Source organism: Mytilus trossulus, chromosome 11 (genome assembly GCF_036588685.1).
Source record: "Mytilus trossulus isolate FHL-02 chromosome 11, PNRI_Mtr1.1.1.hap1, whole genome shotgun sequence".
Taxonomy (NCBI): domain Eukaryota; kingdom Metazoa; phylum Mollusca; class Bivalvia; order Mytilida; family Mytilidae; genus Mytilus; species Mytilus trossulus.
Genome location: NC_086383.1, coordinates 55843627 through 55869573, shown reverse-complemented (window position 1 = coordinate 55869573; position 25947 = coordinate 55843627). Strand labels below are relative to the sequence as shown.

The 25947-nt window shown below is 33.1% G+C and overlaps 1 protein-coding gene across 1 annotated transcript in view; it reads right to left on the bottom strand.

Annotated features, from left to right (window-relative positions):
* Positions 1–25947, bottom strand: part of LOC134690481 (calmodulin-like) — an 88613-nt gene that overhangs the window by 30017 nt on the left and 32649 nt on the right. The gene's annotated exons all lie outside the window — the stretch shown is intronic.

The following is a 25947-nucleotide window of genomic DNA, read 5'->3' as shown; positions in this document are numbered from 1 at the left end:
TAATTCTCTACATTACGTCCTTCATTTAAAATGTTCAAGACAGTGTATTTAAAATTTAAGATTACTAGTATTAATTCTGTACAAAAACATTTAGAGGATGACATACATATGATCCTGTCAATTAGTTATGTTTTGAATACTGAGAATTAAACTTTTATGAAGTAGATATTTTGAAATGTATTGATCTGATGTGCAACAATTTCATGATACAGTTCCATCAATCTCTTTTTTTCAAGGACATGATTATTGTAATGTTCTATAAATCAAGAGTATGGTCACCTACCACTTTCTTTCCTTTGGGGTAGGGTGGTTGGGTCAGCACAGCGGGGATATACTTTACAAATATTTTGGCCACGAGCATCACTGAAGAGACATGTATTGTCGAAATGCGCATCTGGTGCAAGAAAATTGGTACCGTTAATTTTATTACAAGAATCATCCGTATGTTTGTCCAGGGTGTATAAAATACACTGCCGCGTCCAGTCGGAAGAGGAACGTTCAATCAATTGTAGAAAGGGTACAATACAAAAAACTTTTTAAAATTCGTTTTTTTGGGGCATTTGTAATTCTAATTTTCTATGAATCGTCCAGTCCCTATCGATATTGTGGTCTTTAAACAATGTTGAAGCTTATCTGTCATGATTTAAATCATATGCCTCACTAGAAATAAAGTTCAAACTGCGCTACTGCGACTCTTTTCAACGAAATATCTACGATTAAAAATGATCGTAAGTTCTTCTGAAATGAAATGTTAAACTTACGAGTATAATCACTCTAAAGATATTTTGTGAAAAGATTTACTGATCTTATTGACGTTTGAATGCCATTCGTGTTTCACACTTTATTCATAGACATATACTTTAATTAAATACATGAACGTCTTATCAAATTTTAAATTTAAAGTCTTATTCAATAAATGTATCAATTAGAGATCGCGCGTTTCACATTGGTATTTGTTTGTTTATATAAACAGCTTTAAATGAAATGCTATAAACAAGTCAAAGTTCCGTCCTATATTTTCACTTTCTTAAAGCTGGGTCTATGTTTAAGTGTTGATCTTGTAAGTGAAGAAATATATTATACTTCCGTTATATCACCACACAAGTTTGATTGGACACTTTCCCTTTATTTTATCAATTGTATTAAAGAGATAATCGTAACTGCAATTACGATCATCCCAATATGGCGACGGCAGATATAGGTAAAATCTCTACAGTAATTTTTCTCAAAAGTAGCATGTTTTTGTCACTAGTCAGTGGCGGATCCATGAATTTTCATAAGTGGGGGGCCCACTGACTGAACTAAGAGGGGTCCCACTTCAGTCACGCTTCAATGATTCTTTATATAAGCAACCAATTTTTTTCCCAAAAAGGGGGGGGGGCGGGCCCCCCGGCTCCCGCCCCCTAAATCCGCCTCTGCTAGTTACTAAGTTAATAAGTTGGTTTACAGAATTTACAGCTAGAACACATTCATTCAATCAATTGCTAATTGAGTTGATTTGTGTCATGCATAGTTTTTAGAGAGAGTAAGTCGATATTTGAATTTACAGAACTGTTTATAGCTGACTAGTCCACTTTGCTAATATAAACAATGACGATTTGAAAAATCATACAGCTAAAATATGGAACAAAAATGGTGATTTAACGGAACGATCGAATAAGATTAAATAAAACAATGTAATTAAATTGATTGTTAACAGTGTAAAATATAGGATATTGATCGTTACAACGCTTTTTTTTTTATTATAGGACGCAAAAAGAGCAATAAAATAATAAAAAAAAAGGAAAATGGACGCCATGACAAAATAAAAAGAGAAGCACCTCCTTTTCCCAGAAAAAAAAACCATAACAAAACTAACAAAACAAAAAAAATCAAAACAAAACTAACAAAACAAAACAAATCAAATCAAAACAAAACAGAAAGAAGGACGAATAGACAAAAAAAATGTATTGATAGAAACAAATTTAAGCAACACGAACCTCAATAAGGAATTAAATTTATCATACCGATAATTCTGATAATATTGTTCTTTGGTCGCATGTTTCGTCTATCAAAACTCACAAGTAACGCTCGAATAACAAAGGTATACGACCAAATCAAATACGAAGCTGAAACATTTCCGAACGGTTTTGCTAAATGCAGCCAATTTGCAATATTCATGGGGTTATACAATCTTTAGCATTTCGAACAAAGATTTCCAAAACTAAAGATATCAAATTCAGTTTCTCTTAGACTTAGTATGGTAAAACGTCAAGGTCTAACAATGCGTACAAATGCCATGATCACTTTCAAGGTTCTAAAGCAGAACAAATCTGGAACAGGATCCCATGCCAGCTACAGAATACAAGTCCAGGTTAATATTTACCTGTCAACTTCTGTTAAATTTTACGTGATTCTGAAATGTATAGGGTGGAAGATAGTCTTAGCCCTTTATAGCTTGTTGTTCGGTGTGAGCCAAGGCTCCGTGTTGAAGGCCGTACTTTAACCTATAATGGCTTACTTTTTAAATTGTTATTTGGATGGAGAGTTGTCTCATTGGCACTCACACCACATCTTCCTATATCTATTAGCAATGTAAGTAAATAGTCAATATTTTATGTCAGATTTCACCAGGAATTAAGTTACCAAAATTACCCTATTAAAACTTAAAACAGTATTGCTTTCTTGAATGTTGGTCATGGCCATAAAAAATTCCCTAAAAAACAAATAGTGGTGTACTAGTATGATAAAGTAATTGAAATGATGAAGTCTAATAAATGGAATAAAATATCTGAACTTAATTATGATAAAACTGCTTGGAAGTAATGAGGCAAATAATTGAGTCCCCGATTCAACTTCAAACTAGTGTAAAACATTCGGTACACCTTGGTAGATCTTTCGTTAGATGCAAGGCAGTGGTTTGTCGATAGCAGTGCATACTTCGTCCTGTGTTGTTTGACGACTACCCCGTTTCCATTTAAAAGGTTTGAAAGGGAAAAAAGAATACAAGGAAATTCCTTTTCTTTATTCTTTTTTTCCTTTCAAACATGCACCGAATCATGGTATCATCCTGAAATATTTGTCACTAAACGTTGAGCAAACTGTTAGCAATCTTGTACTTTGTCGTTCGTTATTGTTTGTCGTTGTTTATTTGTCTTTTATCGTGTGTTGGTGTTTGAAGAGGTCTGTTGTATTGTTTGGTATTTCTAGAGATTCCCTTTATCACTTGTGTATATTATTAACAGAATATAACTATTTGTAGATAATAAATCAAGAAAAGGGTTTTAGAACGCAATACACTTATTTAGTTTTAATTTATGATCTAACACTGGACATGTCACAGGCTTGATACGGGTCCTGGCGCAATAGATAGTTTAAAGTTCAAAGGAATCGCTACTCAAGTCTCAAATGCTATTACATTGACATTATTTATAGCCCAAATTTTCTAAATTTTTGTACTTAGATATATATTAGTTATAAATAAGGGTCATATCACAGACAAAGCTAACCTATAATGACAGTGGATATTCTTTCTATATATATATAAAAAAGGAAATCGGGTATCATTGCAAATGAAACACTTTTATCAAAAAGCTGTTAGAGTTTTGAATAAAATCCTTGACTTTCAAAATAACGGGGTTGAGTGTTCTTAATGAAGATATATTCAGACAGTTTAGCGTTTCTGATAAAAATGAATCCAGGTTAAAAGCGCTTCGTATGCACAATTTTTCTTGCTCCTCGGGTACTCTTATGTGTCTTTGACATTTAGAGCTTTGATCGTTTATATCATTAATTCTACATGTTCCTTAACATGTATGTCATCATAATTACTGTATTTGTTTACCTTAACTATTGTGTCTGTATTTATATTGTATGTTTCTCTGTAAACTTGTATCTAGTTTTTAGAGAATATAGTATCTATCTATCTATCGTTATTAAGGAAATTCGCTAAACGGTTTCAAATTAACAAGCTTTTCATAACACTATAGTATATACAAATGTATTGATAGGGGATTAATAAAAAAGCAAAAAGAGCAAAAAAAAATATAGGCCAATGTGCTTGTTTTCGAGATGTTAACTATCGAAATTTTAGCGGGAAAATGTTTTCTCCTAACTTTTCATAGCTTATTATTGACAAGCTTAAGTTCTCAAAAACTATTAAAAAATAACAAAGATTTTATAAGACTTTAACAGATGTCTTATAATTAAACATGTAAAAGATTTATAAAAAGGGGTCAATGGCAAAATTATTAAGGCATTCAAATGAATAAAACCAGAGGATTCTGAAAACGATGAATAATAAAAACAGCGCATCGTTTGCATCAATTTATAAAGTATTAATTTTATTAGCTGAATGACAGTGGAATATGACAGTTTCCTCTTCATATACCGTACAGCCTCGGCTTCCTCGATTCGCATCTGACGTTTTATTTGGGCCGATTAGTACGTCCAAAACCGTTTTGAATAGCCTTCCCAATAATAGGGACATCGATGACCAAATTATCTAAGCTGTTGTAGCATATCAAGAATGAGGTTGTTAGTTCGAACTCCAAAAATGACGTAAAACACCAAAGACCAATCAATCAGCATCAATCTCTATAATGTCACATGATTTCTGACGTCAAGTTCGTCAAAACACAAAACATGCAGGAAAGAAACAGACGACCCCCACGAATTCCCTGACATCTGTCAATCACATGCTGTATATGTATCAGGATGGTTCTGTTCTATATTTTCAACTATATATGTTCCTGTAAAAGTTCCAAGATTAACATATATATATATTATGGTTATGTAGTTAAATAAACCGTTCTATTAAAGCGCTTATGACGGTTACTAATATTCTAAATTATGACGCCTACTGTGGTCAAGATTTATTTCTGTGTCTAATTACTAAGTACAAAAAAAATAGTGCCAGAATAGTTCAATGAATAATTATTGATTAAGATATTTGATTTGATGAATGTAGTTTAAGATATAGAGCGTGTTTTTCTTCGCATTAATGTAAAATTAAGAAGATGTGGTATAATTGCTAATTGAGACAGATGACCACAGACCAAATGACGTAAGAGCTCGTACGACCTTTAACAATGAGCAATATCCTTACCCCATAGCAGAGCTCTGACTCCATTGTAAGCTTTAAAGATCCCAAATTGACAAATGTTCATAAACAATTGACCTGACTTCAAAACACTAAATAAAGAAAAACCAATATATTATATACAACACACATCAACCACTGAATGACAGGGTCCTGGCTTGCAACAGGCACATACAAATCCGAAAGAAAAAAAAAGAAAAAAAAACACAAAGAAAGCACATCACTGACTATTCTGAGGAAAACAACGGAACAACATTAATACATTAACAATTTCGGTCAAATAACCGTTTCTTCATTTACAGTATAAATTAAAAATTCATCCTATATTTTCAACTATGTATGTAAAAATTCCAAGATTAATAAGTGAATAGATCGTCCTAAAATTATGACGATTACTAAAATTCTAACGTATTCTCCGGTCGAGATTTAATATTTCGGTCTAATTACCACCGGTCTAATTACCAAGTACGCAAAATTAGTCCCAGAATATTTAAATGAATAGAAAGTAAGATAACAAAAATACTCCGAGGTAAATTCAAAAACGGAAAGTTAAGTTTAAGTTTAAACAATATTCCATTCAAATAAATTGAATTGGTTTTATAGCGCTTAACCTCCCACTTGTACGACGGTCGCATCAAATTTCATTATATTGACAATGATGCGGGAACAAAATGTAAAAAATAAGGGTACAATTCAACACAACCCCATTAAAAACTTGGGATGATTTTATGTGCTCCGGAAGGGTAATAAGATTCTACTCCACATTTAGAACCTGTTGTGTTGCTCATGCTAGTACAAAGCCGGTTAATAGTCTAATTCGGTAGGTCACATTCGGTAAAGGGAACGGTACATACATTTGTATTGTAGTTTATACGACATAAAGAACATACCCGATATTATATGTATATACGCATATTCCATAATGGTCAACCAACTCATGATAGCGTCCATAAAATTTACGAAGTGATGATTTCAACTTCACCATTTAGAACTCTTGGTTTAAAAATGAAAAGGTCACAATTGGGAAGCTGAAATCATCTCTTTCGTCGTAAACTTTGGTTTTCAACCGACCCTAATACTAGTAGTCAATTTCTATTTATAAGTCATAATAAATGGCAAAATCAAAAGTTCAAACACATCAAACGAATTGCATGACAACAACTGTCATATTCTTGACTTGGTACAGGCATTTCCTTATGTAGAAAACGCTGGATTGAACCAGTCCTGGTTTTATAGCGTCAAACCTCTCATTTGTATGACAGTTGCATCAAATTACATTATATTTACAACGATGAGTGTACAAAACAGACATAATAGGTAACATTGTCATAATATGGGTACAGTAGTCATCACTGTATCACAATTTCAAAACAAACAAATATTTTATCAGAAAAGCCCTAAAAGCATCTACTAGTATCAAATTAAAAAACCCACATTCATTAAGGTATTCAATTTGATTATGAAATTTAAGATATCGAGCTAGCTTTTCTTCACATTGAGGTAAATAAAGGCAACAGTAGTATACCGCTGTTCAAAACTCATAAATCCATGGATAAAAAGCAAAATCGGGGTAACAAACTAAAACCGAGGGAAACGCATTAAATATAAGAGGAGAACAACGACATAACACTAAAATGTAACACACACAGAAACGGACCGAGCATCAGACAAAATCCCACCAAAATTAATAAGATGTGGTATGATTGCTGATGAGACAGATAACCAGTGACCAAATTGCGTAAAACTCCTAGCCTACGAGATTCAACAATGATCAAAACCATCACCCCATAGTAAGCTGTAAAGGTCCCCAAATGACAAAATCAAACGAGAAAACAATTGGCCTGACTACTGTACAAAACACTAAAGAAAAATAAACAGAATATATACAACAAACAACAAACACCAACCACTGAATCACAGGGTCCTGACTAGGAACCAGCACGTACAGTGGAGATCGCATCTAACCTCTCATCAAATCTGTCAGAATCTGTCAGGAGAACTGTTCTAGGACAGTATGTAGAACTATCATCCTGGCACCTTTTAGACAGTTCTACCTAGAACTGACCCTGACAGTGCCATGGCGTTTTCAGTTTTATTTTGTTTATGAGTTTGACTGTCCCTTTGGTATCTTTCGTCCCTCTTTTTTCTACCTAGAACGGATTTAGACAGTTCTACCTGGAATCGACCCTGAGAGTTATATCTCCTTGAATAGTTGTACGACTAGACACACCCTCTTGTATATCTTTTTTATTTACAGTCGGTGCTGTTGATTGATATGCACTGCTGCACTGTTCGATTTTTCATGCTATCATTTTATGTATAGCAGGTTAACTCTATTTAGTATTTTGGATCTAACAGGTCTTTTGCAATTGATTAGCTGAAAGTTTTTTGTCTTAACAACTTATAGACATTTTTTTGTCATGTGACTGTTTGACGTCATCAACGAACGTTTTCAAGATTTATTCCTTAATTTTTCATCCTAGCCCCCCCCCCCCCCCCCTAAAAATCAAATGGTAGCTCCCTTAATACACAGAAAAAATCAAATGGTAGCTCCCTTAATACACAGAAAAAAATCATTACCATTGATTCTGAAACAAACATATCACGTGTTTCTCATCCCAGATTTTCATCTCTTACACATACAATCACAAGACTAAATATCGATAATATCATTTAAGAAATGTCATGTGACCATGGTGCCGTCATCAACGTTTTTTTTCACGATTTATCTCTTTTAAAAATTGGAAAAAGAAATAAATTATAAGGAATAACTTAATATTTTTCAGTCTATTGGAAATAATAGGCGGAAATTAATACGCGGGTTATTGAGCGTGTAACACATTTTGTACTCTATTCATTCACAAATAAAATATTTTTCCTTCCTTAAATGAACAAATTACAAATGCCTCGCATCCCAGCTTTTCATCTCTTTATTTTCTTACAAATACAACTACAAAACTTAATATTGATAATATTGTTAAAGAAACAAATAAATCAAATTGATTGATCGGAATACATTTGTAATGGCCTTCACGGTAACGGATGTTGCTATTTGTGACAGATTAAATCAACAAAAATAAAAACAAATAAATATGCGTTATCTGGCTTTAAGGTAATAACTAGAACGAGTTTGTAAACAGTGTACAGTTGCTATATGTACATGTACATGTATTTGTTGGTAAACAAAAGGGGTGAATACGGAACCTACATGTATTTGTTGGTAAACAAAAGGGGTGATACGGTTACTACGTGTATTTTGCAAACAAAAGGGATGAATGGGATTTACTTTTTGATTTTATTGAGATAGTTAATCTTTTAAGTAAATTTGATAACTGTTTAAATGTTAAATTCAATTTCCAATAAATAAAATCAGAGAGCTGCAGCAACATGCTACATGTACAAAACAGCAAATCAAATTAGGATTGAGGTTCGAGTCAGAGTTGTTTTTCATATAGTTACAAAATATATGGCGCAACCGTTTAACTTCAAAAAGGGTGGAGAGGTAAGTTTTTTTTCTGATTCAAGCTGTATTTTGTTTTAGGCGCCAACAATCAAATTATTATTTTCAAAATTTAACACTATGAGGAATTGGAAAAATCTGGATTCAGATTTTTTTTCTTCATCAGCATGACCAAAATCTGAAAAAAAATGGGGGTCAGAATATTTTTTTAGGAAAAAAACACATCCCCACCGCAAACCCCTTGAAGATTAATGTTCGTCCCCTTAGTTTAAAGAACAATAATGTATTGATTTTCATTCATTTTACACGTTTTCATTATAAATTTCAGATCCTTTCCCCTGGGATGTCTTTCAATCGTGTAATCACAGGGAAAACCCCCAATTAAAACAGTAACTTTCTTATTAACAAAAATAATTATATAAATAAATTTTAATTATGTAAGGTTGTTGAAAAAATACAACCTTTTAATATAAATTCGAGTCAGCTATTGGATATAACTATAATTAGACATGTAAAGACGAAGAACGTTAGTTAAAATAAAAATAATCAAAAAATAAAATTATATTGACGCAAAAAGAACTGTATACCAACTTATTTTCGCGACTTTCGCGAGTAGAAAAATAACGCGAATATAAATCGTCGCGAATATATAAAACTTGGAGCTTTCTTTATTAAACTTCATCAAGTAAATCAGAAAATCGCGAAATTAAAAATCCGAGTATACTAACAACTATAGCTACATTGTTTAGCGAACATTATGTATCGTATATAAGAACTTTATTAAAGCTTCACAAGAGACAAACGGGATAATCAAAGAATTATTTCGAATACGAACTAACATTGCCATGCAAAACAAAATAAAAACAGAAGAATGACAAAACAACAAATTACAAAATAAAATATTAAAGACTGCGCAACACAAACTCCGAATAAAAATGAAAACCGGGGATGATATATATCAGGTGTTCCGTAATGGCAAGCAGATACTGCACCACTTTTGGCACACGTATAGTGTTTAGTGATTAGAAAAGTGAAGGGATAGGGAATATATATGGGGAGACATCAGACCTTTAAACAGATTACTTACTGACATTTCAAATAAGTTGACGAGTCTGTCAATGTTAAAAATGGTATACGTTAGGTATAGCGGGCATAGTTCCTTGCAGCAACAAACCAGCCTTTAAATAGTCTTTCAACATTCTCTCGTTTATATAGATCGAATGATGTGAATGCGTAATGTAAATTTCAACAAACCATGCAAACACACGATCCAAATTTCCTTGAGTTAAGGTAGATCATAAGTAAATGTTTTTTGAGACAGATTTTTCTTAAAATTTGCCAAAATGAAGATTTTACTATGTTTTTTTCAAAAATATAATAAAACGAATGGGTCACCGTGCTATTTTTCAAGCTATGAGTCGTTGAAAATTGCCAAATTTTGGTTAGTTTTTTCATAAAAAAACACATTAGAGTGCATACAAAAAAGTCTATGAGATAGAATTCTGAAATTAATTGTGAGAAGATAGGTTTCATAATATGTTTTAAGAAAATAAAAAGAAAACATGGTGTCACCGAACTTGTTTTTGTAACTGTGTAATTTGTCAATTTATATATTGCTGTTTTGTTACTTGTCGATTCGTTAAATGTCGATTTGTAAATTGTCTATTTGTATATTGATGTTTTGTAACATGTCGATTCGTAAATTGTCAATTTGTGTATTTATGGAACGCGGGAAGCACATTAATAGATAATCACAGTTTATCGGCGACAATGATAGATTATCGGTCGACCATTATAGATGTACGGCGTAAAGTATACTTTACGGTCGAACATCATAGATGGTCTAATTAATGTGACTCGCGCACAGACAATGATAGTTACTTCTTTGATAATGCATTAACAGTCGATAAGGTGAATTGTTTCGACAATGATAGTTAACCTCGACCAAGTGAATTAAAACACAAGTCGTAAATTTGATAATTTTAGATAAAATCGGAATTGCTAGCCAATTGTAAAATCGATTTTGATTGGCGGTCCACCTTTTTCTTTGGAAGTTATTCCTTGAAGTTAATTCCTGAAAGCAAAAGTTACCCTTTCTAAAACATGTTCAACAGGTGTTTAAAAATAATAAATTTCGGACAAATTGAGACATCCTTGTATTGACTATGATGGTAAAGTGCATCGGACTATTCGTGCAACAAAATGGACACAAGAGAAACATATTTTCCAATTTTCAATCCACGAATATTGAAGCTTTTTGAAGAATAAATTGTAAAATTTAAAAGTTCCACACTTAAACAAGTTTTGTTTTCTCTATCGTTTACAAAGTAAAATACCTTTTATTATCATATACATGTATATTTGTATTTTTTCTCTAAAAGGTTTGATTTGTACAGGTAAATGCATATTACAGGTGTCTAGATTATCACAGGTTTACCAGTTATATTGCTAAAACGTGTCAGAAGTTAAATTTCTATAACAACTGGCCCCAATAAACGTTGACATATCAGGGGAAAAGAAATAAAAGGTTTTTTTTAAGAATGTTATAATCAGTAATTAATTCGTGACTGTTCAACAGTAAGAAACAAATTTTCAACATTCATAAACAAGAAATCTTTAAAGATGCTCTATGGTTCTTTTTTGTGTGTGTAATTATTTGGGTTTTTCTTATTTATCGAAATCTATGTATTATTTCATATAATATTTTATGAAGTTAGTGTGCCTTAACACTGATTAGGACTCCTAAGTGCACTAAGGACTTATACTATGACACTCTTGACAAGAAGGAGTACTATTACATGTAAAAAAATATCGTGTTATGTAAGAGATTAATATTTAATGCATAAACTCAAAATAATAAAATAAACAGAATAAAAATATTTAAAATGAAGTATTTAACAATGTTAAACGTGCCGGTTTTTCTATGATTTTACCGAAAATCGATGAACCGCAAGACATGGGTCAAATAACATATCTAATTACTCTATTCTCTTAAAAAAAATTTTTTTTTTAAATATTTGAATAAGAAAATATCTCAGACATTATATATGTTTACCATAGAAAATACTTTGAGATTCCGTGATTATTATATTTAATAAGACATCAATAGATAAAAGCTTAAGGAAACCTTGGTGAATTCAATGTTGTGATGTCACAGCAGATCTGAGAATACAGAAAGGTGTTACATGTACTTATAACGATATTTTTATGAATTGACAAAAAAAAAAGTTTGTCCCGAGTAACCGCCCCTTCCCCCCTCTATGATTTGGTATTGCCGAAGTGGGAGGCTAACGTTTAAAAAAAAACTGCGACCTAACAGACTATGGAACAGCAGACAGTGGATACAACATTTTCTATGTTTAAAGACACCGTTGGACACAAAGTGATTGCAATGGATAATTTCAACTACCACATGATACTCTATAAATTAATTGACATACTTGAACTCGTCTTAGGAATATATTCTCAGTGAACAAAAACGAATTCAGTAAATGTTTACTATACAAACAGGCTTTTATTATTTAATTCATTGTTAAAGCAACATTTGATCGATTGTTGGTGGCTTTACGTCCAGTGGCAAACATTGCATGCATATTCTAGACGAGAAGTAGTTTCAGAAATTATTAGGTTTAACCAAGGATTTGTATAATATACTATACAAATCCTTGGTTTAACAAAATTAAAATGCTCTCATCATTTTGCAAAAGGATATTTTCTAAGCTATTAGAATTGATACGTCATATATTTTTCTGACAGAATTACATATTTTGCTCCAAATCAACACATACGGTTTTGATCATGGACGTCAAGTTGGTTACTTATTCCCTATTCCCTATTCGTTACTTATTCCCTATTCCCTATTCGTTACCTATTCGTTACTTATTCCCTATTCGTTACGTATTCGTTACTTATTCCCTATTCCCTATTCTTTACCTATTCGTTACTTATTCCCTATTCCCTATTCGTTACCTATTCGTGACTTATTCCCTATTCGTTACTTATTCCCTATTCCCTATTCATTACCTATTTGTTACTTATTCCCTATTCATTACCTATTCGTTACTTATTCATTATTACCTATTCGTTACTTATTCATTATTACCTATTCGTTACTTATTCATTATTACCTATTCGTTACTTATTCATTATCACCTATTCGTTACTTATTCATTATTACCTATTCGTTACTTATTCATTATCACCTATTCGTTACTTATTCATTATCACCTATTCGTTATCTATTCGTTACTTATTACTTGTTTCTTATTCGTTACTTATTCGAATTTTGATATCCTTCCCCCTTTTTAATTGTTTATATTCTTATATCTGGTAATAGTTCTAAATTTGTTGAGGTAAAATTACCTTTTTATGACCTATTTATATGTGTTTGTGCTCAACCGACCCTGTTGCTTTATGTTAGATACTTTTTTGTTTCTTATTTTATTTTTATACGTTCTACCTTTTAAATGTTTTATATTGGTATGTTTGAAGATCTGGTTCGTGATTCGAAGAGGTGAAATCACATTTTAGCGCTTGTATAAAAATGAAGATGTGTTATGATCGTCAATGACACAATAGACCAAAATGACACATTAACAACTATAGGTAACGAAACGGCCTTCAACAATTAGCAAAGCCCATACCGCATGGTCAGCTATAAAACATGTTAATAGCGGGGTGTACATCGTTTCGGAACTTGACTAATACCTTGTTTAAAACACTCGTATTATACGTTTGATACGGTGCTTTTTGTCCGCAATTCGCTTTTTGTCCGCTTTTGCTTTTTGTCCGATAATTTTGCTTTTTGTCCGAAACTTTTGCTTTTTGTCCGTTGCTTTTTGTCCGTTTCGCCTTTTAGCTCACCTGGACCAGAGGGTTAAATGAGCTTTTCTCATCACTCGGCATCCGTCGTCGTCGTTAATTTTCAGAAAATTTGAAACTAATGGCAAAATTAAAGCAAATACGTCCACAATCATCCTTAGAGTATTTAGTTTTTAAAAAGGTACCGATAACCCTGCCCAATAACCAACTCGACTGATACCCTGTTACTTATTCGTTCCTTATTCGCGTCTAATACGTGTATTGTACGTTGCACATTTAAAAAATGATTTTCAATTGTTTTCTTGTCACTGGTGTTAAATTTTGGCTCTAAGGGGTGATTTAACCCTATATGCGCGTATGTACCCGTTCAGCGCTTGACTGTTACCCTGTTACTTATTCGTTTCTTATTCGCGTCTCATATGTTTGTTATACGTTGCCCCTTTTTGAACATGATTTTCAATTGTTTTCTTGCAAATATTCATCAAGTACCTGCTTTGACTATAGGATATTTATCAAGTGACTGCTTTGACTATAGGATATTCATCAAGTACCTGCTTTGACTACAGGATATTCATCAAGTTCCTGCTTTGACTATAGGACATTCATCAAGTTACTGCTTTGACTATAGGATATTCATCAAGTACCTGCTTTGACTATAGGATATTCATCAAGTATCTGCTTTTACTATAGGATATTCATCAAGTACCTGCTTTGACTATAGGATATTAATCAAGTACCTGCTTTGACTATAGGATATTCATCAAGTACCTGCTTTGACTATAGGATATTCATCAAGTTACTGATTTGACTATAGGATATTCATCAAGTACCTGCTTTGACTACATGATAGTCATGAAGTACCTGCTTTGACTATAAGATATTCATCAAGTATCTGCTCTGACTATAGGATATTCATCAAGTACCTGCTTTGACTATAAGATATTCATCAAGTACCTGCTTTGACTATAGGATATTCATCAAGTACCTGCTTTGACTACAGGATAGTCATGAAGTACCTGCTTTGACTACATGATATTCATCAAGTTCCTGCTTTGACTATAGGACATTCATCAAGTTACTGCTTTGACTATAGGATATTCATCAAGTACCTGCTTTGACTATAGGATATTCATCAAGTAACTGCTTTTACTATAGGATATTCATCAAGTACCTGCTTTGACTAAAGGATATTCATCAAGTACCTGCTTTGACTATAGGATATTCATCAAGTACCTGCTTTGACTATAGGATATTCATCAAGTACCTGCTTTGACTATAAGATATTCATCAAGTATCTGCTCTGACTATAGGATATTCATCAAGTACCTGCTTTGACTATAATATATTCATCAAGTACCTGCTTTGACTATAGGATATTCATCAAGTACTTGCTTTGACTACAGGATATTTATCAAGTACCTGCTTTGACTATAGGATATTCATCAAGTACCTGCTTTGACTACAGGATAGTCATGAAGTACCTGCTTTGACTATAGGATATTCATCAAGTTACTGCTTTGACTATAGGATATTCATCAAGTACCTGCTTTGATTATAGGACATTCATCAAGTTACTGCTTTGACTATAAGATATTCATCAAGTACCAACTTTGACTACAGGATATTCATCAAGTATCTGCTTTGACTATAGGATATCCATTAAGTACCTGCTTTGACTATAGGTTATTTATCAAGTTACTGCTTTGACTATTGGATATTCATCAAGTACCTGCTTTGACTACAGGATAGTCATGAAGTACCTGCTTTGACTATAGAATATTCATCAAGTTACTGCTTTGACTATAGGATATTCATCAAGTACCTGCTTTGATTACAGGATATCCATCAAGTTCATCAAGTATCTGCTCTGACTATAGGATATTCATCAAGTACCTGCTTTGACTATAATATATTCATCAAGTACCTGCTTTGACTATAGGATATTCATCAAGTACTTGCTTTGACTACAGGATATTTATCAGGTACCTGCTTTGACTATAGGATATTCATCAAGTACCTGCTTTGACTACAGGATAGTCATGAAGTACCTGCTTTGACTATAGGTTATTTATCAAGTTACTGCTTTGACTATTGGATATTCATCAAGTTCCTGCTTTGACTTCAAGATATTCATCAAGTTCCTGCTTTGACTATAGGACCTTCATCAAGTTACTGCTTTGACTATAGGATATTCATCAAGTACCTGCGTTGACTATAGGATATTCATCAAGTATCTGCTTTGACTATAGGATATTCATCAAATTACTGCTTTGACTATAGGATATTCATCAAGTACCTGCTTTGACTACAGGATATTCATCAAGTACCTGCTTTGACTATAGGATGTTCATCAAGTACCTGCTTTGACTATAGGATATTTATCAAGTTACTGCTTTGACTATAGGATATTCATCAAGTGACTGCTTTGACTATAGGATATTCATCAAGTACCTGCTTTGACTACAGGATATTCATCAAGTTCCTGCTTTGACTATAGGATATTCATCAAGTACCTGCTTTGACTATATGATATTTATCAAGTTACTGCTTTGACTATAGGATATTCATCAAGTACCTGCGTTGACTATAGGATATTTCTCAAGTTACTGCTTTGACTACAGGATATTCATCAAGTACCTGCTTTGACTATAGGATATTTCTCAAGTTACTGCTTTGACTACAGGATATTCATCAAGTACCTGCTTTGACTATAGGATATTTATCAAGTTACTGCTTTGACTATAGGATATTCATCAAGTCCCTGCTTTGACTATAGGATATTCATGAAGTTCCCGCTTTGACTATAGGATATTCATCAAGTTACTGCTTTGACTACAGATTATTCACAAAGTACCTGCTTTGACTACAGGATATTCATCAAGTATCTGCTTTGACTATAGGACATTCATCAAGTATCTGCTTTGACTACAGGATATTCATCAAGTTCCTGCTTTGACTACAGGATATTCATCAAGTATCTGCTTTGACTATAGGACATTCATCAAGTACCTGCTTTGACTATTGGATATTCATCAAGTACCTGTTTTGACTATAGGATATTCTTCAAGTTACTGCTTTGACTACATGATATTCATCAAGTACCTGCTTTGACTATAAGATATTCATGAAGTACCTGCTTTGACTACAGGATAGTCATGAAGTACCTGCTTTGACTATAGGATATTCATCAAGTACCTGCTTTGACAATAGGATATTAATCAAGTTACTGCTTTCACTTTAGGATATTCATCAAGTACCTGCTTTGACTATAGGATATTCATGAAGTTCCTGCTTTGACAATAGGATATTCACCAAGTCACTGCTTTGACTATAGGATATTCATCAAGTACCTGCTTTGACTACAGGATATTCATCAAGTACCTGCTTTGACTATATGATATTTATCAAGTTACTGCTTTGACTATAGGATATTCATCAAGTACCTGCGTTGACTATAGGATATTTCTCAAGTTACTGCTTTGACTACAGGATATTCATCAAGTACCTGCTTTGACTATAGGATATTCATCAAATTACTGCTTTGACTATAGGATATTCATCAAGTACCTGCTTTGACTACAGGATATTCATCAAGTACCTGCTTTGACTATAGGATGTTCATCAAGTACCTGCTTTGACTATAGGATATTTATCAAGTTACTGCTTTGACTATAGGATATTCATCAAGTGACTGCTTTGACTATAGGATATTCATCAAGTACCTGCTTTGACTACAGGATATTCATCAAGTTCCTGCTTTGACTATAGGATATTCATCAAGTACCTGCTTTGACTATATGATATTTATCAAGTTACTGCTTTGACTATAGGATATTCATCAAGTACCTGCGTTGACTATAGGATATTTCTCAAGTTACTGCTTTGACTACAGGATATTCATCAAGTACCTGCTTTGACTATAGGATATTTCTCAAGTTACTGCTTTGACTACAGGATATTCATCAAGTACCTGCTTTGACTATAGGATATTTATCAAGTTACTGCTTTGACTATAGGATATTCATCAAGTCCCTGCTTTGACTATAGGATATTCATGAAGTTCCCGCTTTGACTATAGGATATTCATCAAGTTACTGCTTTGACTACAGATTATTCACAAAGTACCTGCTTTGACTACAGGATATTCATCAAGTATCTGCTTTGACTATAGGACATTCATCAAGTATCTGCTTTGACTACAGGATATTCATCAAGTTCCTGCTTTGACTACAGGATATTCATCAAGTATCTGCTTTGACTATAGGACATTCATCAAGTACCTGCTTTGACTATTGGATATTCATCAAGTACCTGCTTTGACTATAGGATATTCTTCAAGTTACTGCTTTGACTACATGATATTCATCAAGTACCTGCTTTGACTATAAGATATTCATGAAGTACCTGCTTTGACTACAGGATAGTCATGAAGTACCTGCTTTGACTATAGGATATTCATCAAGTACCTGCTTTGACAATAGGATATTAATCAAGTTACTGCTTTCACTTTAGGATATTCATCAAGTACCTGCTTTGACTATAGGATATTCATGAAGTTCCTGCTTTGACAATAGGATATTCACCAAGTCACTGCTTTGACTATAGGATATTCATCAAGTACCTGCTTTGACTACAGGATATTCATGAAGTTCCTGCGTTGACTATAGGATATTCATCAAGTACCTGCTTTGACTATAGGATATTCACCAAGTACCTGCTTTGACTATTGGATATTCATCAAGTACGAACTTTGACTATAGGATATTCATCAAGTTACTGCTTTGACTACAGGATATTCATCAAGTACCTGCTTTGACTATAGGATATTCATCAAGTACCTGCTTTGACTACAGAATATTCATCAATTCTCTTATTTGAATGTGCTTACATGTACATGATTTGGAGCAGATTATATTTTGCAGGAATAGGGTTGTATTTCAGAAAGAAATTTATTCATAAAATAAAAAAAGATTTGCATTTTTTTTAATGAAATAGAAATTGGATTTAAAAAAAAAAAAAAAGGTTGGTAGATGGGTAGTTGTGGGCATAGGATGATTTACAAGGATAAATTGCATGTACGCATCATGGGGAGAGATCCGTTTGCGCCAAAAATACGTCCTTTTGCGCCACAATATTTTTCTCCAATGCTACCTTTGCGCCACCTGTTTTCAAAATTGCATGGTATCATTTTCGCCAATTAGAAGAAAAATGACTTTCCTCCTCCTTTTTCTGAAACATACATTTGTACAAACATTGAAGGATGAAATGCATAAAACAGATCATAATAATCCCTGTGTTATGCTTCTGCTTCGTTACTGCTACGTCTTGCTGTAGATAAAGTTTCAGCCCATACGGATGGTGGGAACAAAGCACTGTGTCAACATATGTGGATAAAATATAATCAGCAAAAGCTTCTTTTTCCTTTTCTTTTGGCATATCTTGTAATAAATATTCAGCAAAGCAAAAAGTTTTTTTCGCTGTCTGTACATGGACTGTCTAATTCATTTCAAGTCATTTCATTATTTCCAGATGCTCATCTGCATATCTCCGAACATATGACACTTTTAAGCCAAAAATAAAAATAAATATTAGTCATTAATATTTATGGTAGATATCTGTACGGGTAAATTGGCGCAAATGAGTTCCGAATATTGGCGCAATTGATACATTTTGGAAAACAAAATTTGGCGCAAATGATAGCCCTAAAAAACAGTAATTGGCGCAAAGGACTGCTGACCGCATCATGAGAGCTGCAAAGTCTGAAGCTATAATTAGTTAATTTGTTATTTTTTCAATCACAATCAATAATTCATCGTTATTTTAAGTCAAACCTTAGTTGGAAACATGGAAAATAAATACAAACTAATATGATTGTCGATGAAATATAGATGTTATACTATTATACTAGCAAATAACCTTAGGTCATCACTATATATATAGCTATATCATCGTCCTAAACATACATGAAATATGTTCCACTGAACGTTAAGCAACCAACAATCAATATTTCATCACTATTTTAAACCATTGAAGGTAACATGGAAACTAATATGATTGTCAGTGAACTATAGACGTTATACTACTATAATAGCAAACAACCTTAGATCATTACTTTATCATCATCCTACACATAAATGAGATACTTGCCACTGGGATTTAAGCAACCAACAATATTTAATTCTTCGCCAATCGTATCAAACCTTAGAAGCTAACATGCAACCTGATTACAAATAATATGATTGTCAATGAGCTACCTATGGAAATAATGCTCTTATAATACAACAGATCGTTGACGTTTTAATGGGTGAAGTTGCCTCCCTGCAAATATCTGATGTTGCTATATTTGACAATGACCATAATAATAAACAATGAAATAAAGCAATATCTTACAAAAATAATATCAAATTGCAAAAAAGAACGAGAAATGATGGATTTAATATATTCAAAGAAGACGGTGAACAAAATGTACAACTATTTGAATTTCATTCCTTTACTCATTACGAGAATTATTAGAAACAAAAGCAACACGTACAAAATTTGTTTTTGGATATATTCTGTCTACAGATATTCATTGGTTATAATTCTGCCAAATCAAAATAGTTTGATTCTTTCGAGTTTAAGTTGTGAGACTTACTTTCTTTAAAAGTGTTTCATCGTGTACATGAATTGATCTAATTTTTTTCTCTTGATTTAATTATGTACAATTAGATATTCACTAGACAGTACCTGTCGGCCTCTGATGAGGGTTTACCTGGGGAAATTCCTGAAAGAACCCGAAACATTGCATATTAATTTCTAAAGAATAAAGCAATAAAAAGTACGTAGTGTCAGGTCAGAAATATTGATCCCATACCATGAATAAGAGGATTTGTGGTCCTTTTATACACCAAACAAATAAAAAGCTACTTTCTCGGCATTTCTTTTAATTTAAAAATTAAAACCTTGTAATGATCAGTTGATATTGCAAGAAACTTTTCTGTACCGTATTTTTTTGCTAAGGTTTGCTACTTAGGTGCAGGTGTTAGTTCACAGTGAAATTGTATGTGTCCGATTTTCAAATAATTAGTTCTGTAGCCCGAGTTGTGACTGGATTTACAGGTGTGCGATTGCGCAATTTATTGCCCTCCAATCACCTGAATCCGCCTGAAATTAAGCTGGAGGTGAAGTTCTAAATGGATTATCACTTAGTAATTGTTTTTACAACTAAACAAATGCTAAACAAATTACTTTATTTAAACAGAAGCACTGGGGAATACTATGTTATTCCATTCGGAAAAAACAATATATGTCACGGTACATATATATTTATGTCTCTGTTAATATAAAAAAAAATTGCTTCTTTAGTATTAAATATTTGATATAAAAAAAAATATTTTGTTATATTTAAAGTGATAAATGATGCATTTATATTGCTAAATAGAAAGTAAATTATTCTACAATGACTTGCCATGTATATGAAACTAGTGCCAGTTATAACTTATTAACTTTGTAAAATTATTATAAGTATAATAAATTATATTCCCAGGATTCCTGTCTGTTGATCTCTGTTGCAAACGTAAAAAAAATAATAACTGCAAACTTGCATGTAATTAATTTCGTCTCAATTTTTACAGATTAACAGTATTCAAATCTTTTAAAATACTATTAATTCTCGGTTGTTGAGATCTAGCTAGACGATCAATTTGACTTAAATGTGTTGTCATTTGAATCGATGGATATGATTGGAAGAAATTAATTAGCATTGTCGATAACCTATTGTGATTGGGTACATATGAATTGCTATCGAAAACAGGGCGTAAATGCATTTATGAATCGCCCGTTAAACTGTTCCTATCCAATAATGTGGTTCCCGCGTTCCTTTATTATAGATTGTCGACTGTTAATGCATTTATGATCGATAATGATAGATTGTCGACGATAATTCCGTAAATGCATTTACAACCGTAAAGTATACTTTACGCCGTACATCTATAATAGTCGACCGATAATCTATCATTATCCCCGATAAATTGTGATTATCTCATTTATGTGGTTCCCGCGTGCCATATGTATTGATGTTTTGTACTTGTCGATTCGTAAATTGTTAATTGGTATATTGATGATTTGTAACTTGTCGATTCGTGAAATGTCAATGTGTGAAATGTCATCGTTGTATTATAGCTAACGATCATTATGACGACAGATGGCGCTCAGTCTCTTCTTATGTGTATCTTAGCCTCCTGTAAGTATGTGCACCGACATATGGAATATATATACCAAAGTAGTTTAAATCAGTTATGTGCACCACCACATACATATAAAAGAAACAAATAGATAAATGCATTTGTTTGTTTTACATGGCATGTATACCAGGGACTCGGTTTTATATAGATGTGACCTCAAATAAGCATGTTTGTTTACTAATGTACTGGTCACCAAACCTGGCATGGGGTTTGTCACTTCCTGTATTAAGGTATACATAGATGTGTCGCTGGAACGGGCTTCCTTATCAACTTCGCAAATATATTACTGTCACTTGGTAGGAAATTTCTACTTAATATTTAACCGGGTCAAAGTAAGACTAAATACATGAAATATAAGACGGGGCTTGAAATTCAAAATTTATACTAATATTATCCTGGGCCGCAAATTTTGGACTAAATGTATAGTGGGAGAAATGGTTTGGCACCCATTATTCCTTAATATTATAATCTCAATATGAAAATTTCAGAAAAGAATGTAATTATCTAATGATCTTTTAATACAAGAAGTAAATGGAAGATCAATCTTTATATATTTGGCTCCTGCATGAGTAATGAAGATAAACAATGTTTTATCCGCATATCATATTTGTACAAACTGAAGTGAACAATTATTTTAAATGAATCACTTAGTTAATGTATACTATATATCAAAACTGTAATGAATATGCACTATTTTGAAATAAAATCTGAAGGCACCAGAAAACTAAACGAGGACCTTAAATGGACTACCAATATTTCCAACGTAGCCAAGAAGGCAAATTAACACTAGGATTCCTGATAAGAAATTTGAGATATTGTTTATCGGAATGCAAGAAAACCGCATATATTTCAATGGTCAGGTCAATAATGGGATATCATATGGTCAATAGTATGGGACCACAAACATAAATAAGCTTGAAAGAATACAGCGACAACCTGCGAGATTAATAACAAGAGACAAATCCACAGAAGTTGGTTGCGTCTCAAACACGCTCACCAAACTGAAACTACAAGACAAACAGACAACACGCTCAAACCAGAAACTAATATTTCTGTACGAGGTGGTCCAGGAGCTGGTTTCTCAGTGTTATAGAACCAGACAATTAAAAAAAAAGCTAGTTCAAAAAGAACACTTATTGCTGGCAAGGGCCCGATTTAACAATTATCATAAAATTGAGAATGTGTCAAAGAGACAACAACCCGACCATAGAGCAGACAACAACCGAAGGCCACCAATATGGGTCTTTAATGCAGCGAGAAACTCCCGCACCTGGAGGAGTCCTTCAACTGGCCCCTAAACAAACTTGAATACTAGTAGTTCAGTGATAACGGACGTCATATTAAACTCCGAATTATACACAAGAAACTACAATTAAAAATCATACAAGACTTAAAAAGGCCAGTGGCTCCTGACTTGGGACAGACGCAAAAATACGGCTGAGGGGTTAAACATTTTTTTTAGATCTCAACCGCCCCCCCCCCTTTTTGTACACCCACTTTTAACCAAAGTGGCGCCCTATCCATTTGACTTGTCAGAGAAAAGATCTCGCCATCTCGCCATTTGCATGACAGAGGCAATTATCTCAAATATGCTTACACTAATTTTATTTATCCATGAAAATATTTGCACATGATTTGGGGTTTGGCCCTGTGGTATATTGAGTAATTTTTAGAGTAAAATGGTAGCCAGGGATCCTGAATGACTGCTCGACAGAAGAGGCAAGCGGAATACAACATGGTTTGTGAATTAGATATTATGATTATATTGTTACAAATTCATTGCAAATGATTTATTTCTTACAAATTTCATAACAAATAGCTTTATTGATAAACATCGTGAATCATTTCGGTTATTTAACCATCCCGATCGACAAAATATAAGAGTTGGTAAGGTTGCCGGGCTATATGGAGGTGTGGCACCGGGTGGGGTTCATATCGGGAGGACTGGGCGTTAAGCAGCTATTGAGATCGAGGGACTAGTGAATATGTTATAGTTATTGACCAAGCAAGTCGGTATATAGAAGTTAATCTGCACAGCTCAGGTGACCCTTATTAACCCGAACGACGAAGGAGTTCGGGTTAGAGGGTCACCCTGAGCGTGCAGATTAACCTCTACATACCGATTTGATTGGCCAATAACTGTTTTAACACATGACGTCATTAATTTACGAGAACGTTTTCGATGTTGACGATGTTCCGCAATCCACGGATCCTATGAAAGTTCCTTGTAGGCTTGTAGGGTAAAGAAAGGGGAAAAATACGACTGGGGTAAGTTTTAAATTGATAATTTTTTTTTGGTTTAGACTTACTGTAAAATTGCGATTTAATGGTTGATTTTTTTTTTAAATGTTTCTGTTAAATCTATTCCCATTTTTTATTTAATAAGTGACGATTTAGACTTTGACAAATTGTGTACTTTCAAATTGTTGTATGAAAAAAACATAACTGAAAGGATTATTGAGCTTTTGAATTTCTTTCTCTCAATGATATGCTTTAAAAGAGAAAGATAAACCGAGGAAGATTAATACGTTTCTCTTTCCAATCGTTTACTCCCCCTCCCCAACATTGCTTTATATCTACTGTATTTTTTTTTAAAACACGTCCATCTAAATGAAGTCTGTTTGATCTCCAGGTAATCTCCCTGTTTTAAAAGAAACCGTTAAATTCGATCCAAAAATATGGGTAATAGATATTCAAAAAGTCGTTATAATTTCCATTAAGTCTAAAAATAATCCAAATCAGAATTCTTTTATTCTTAGATACATTTCTTTTTTGGCAGAAATTACAAAAAAAAAACAGTTTAACCATCTTTCTGAACACTTTTTAAACACTGAGTTAAGATTTATCTTGTACACAAAATATGATAATACATTTTATGTTCAACTTCAAGCTAAAATGAAAAAAAAATAGAAACCTTTCATTTTTCCTATTTTGAAATCACTACGATGTTTGTACAAAGTTCAACTTAGTCGTAATTTCAAGGCAGATGGATGATTCGGGGGGGGGGGGGGGGGGGGTGCTAACATGTCGTCACCCTAGTATTGGACAAAGTATCGTGTTGTAGTTAAAGTAGTCAATATTGTTCTAGTCTCGCTACACTCGGCGATATCTTTTTTTAATTTGATAAAATAACGCCCCTTCAAAACCTAGGAACCGCCCCTAAAAGGTAAAAATAGATTTGAACTGTGCAGTATATATGAGGTAGTTAATGCACACCTACCCAGATTCATGCCATGTGTTAATTTGGTCTTTTTGGTTGTAAATTTTTATAGAATGGAAATATAGCAGCAATTTTCAAGCTTTTTGACCAGAACTATTCAGTAGGCATGTATACTATGTTAGCCCTTTCCCCTCCAGTCAGAATAAAAATGGTCCGATAAAAGCATTTTTTGATTAATAGAAATCGTTTATTACTAGTACCTTTTTTCCAGTAATGATACTGCCTTTTACAGCCGACTATATGGTATTCTCATTGTTGAAGGCCGAAAATTGCCTATGTTTGCTTAAATCGTCTTTATCTGAACTTCGCATTGGTGAATATTCGTCTCATTGGCAATCATACGGTTTATTACCACATCTCCTTATGTATTTACCTGAAAAATCCAGTCGTTGTATTCCACTGACCAACGACTATTTCAACTAAACTCGCAATTTGGATAGATCGATAACGTCGAGGGACTAAACTATTCCGGATGCATTTTTATAAAGTTTAATCCGTTCTCGAACGAAAGTCCACGTCTGACTCAGTTAACAAAAATAAAACTGGGATCCTGTAAACATGCAATTTTTGTATTGTTTTCTTTTAGAGGCATTTGCTGTAATTAATAAATTAAAATTACTTAGGTTTATATTTCATATGGAGGTGCTCCTACTTACAGGAGGCTTATACACCGAAGAATAACTTGACCGAGCGCCATCTGTCGTCATACTGATCGTTAGCATAATACAAAGATGACATTTCACACATTGACATTTCACGAATCGACAATTTACAAATCATCAATATACACATTAACAAGTTACAAATCGGCAAGTTAAAAAACAACAATATAGAAATTGACAATTTACGAATCGACAAGTTACAAAACATCAATATGCAATTTACAAATCGGCAAACATCAATATGCAAATTGACAATTTGCAAATCGACATTTAACGAATCGACAAGTAACAAAAAATCAATATACAAATTGACAATTTACGAATCGACAAGTTACAAAACATCAATATACAAACGGACAATTTGCAAATCGACATTTAACGAATCGACAAGTAACAAAACATCAATATATAAATTGACAATTTACGAATCGACAAGTTACAAAACATCAATATACAAATTGACAAATCACACAGTTACAAGT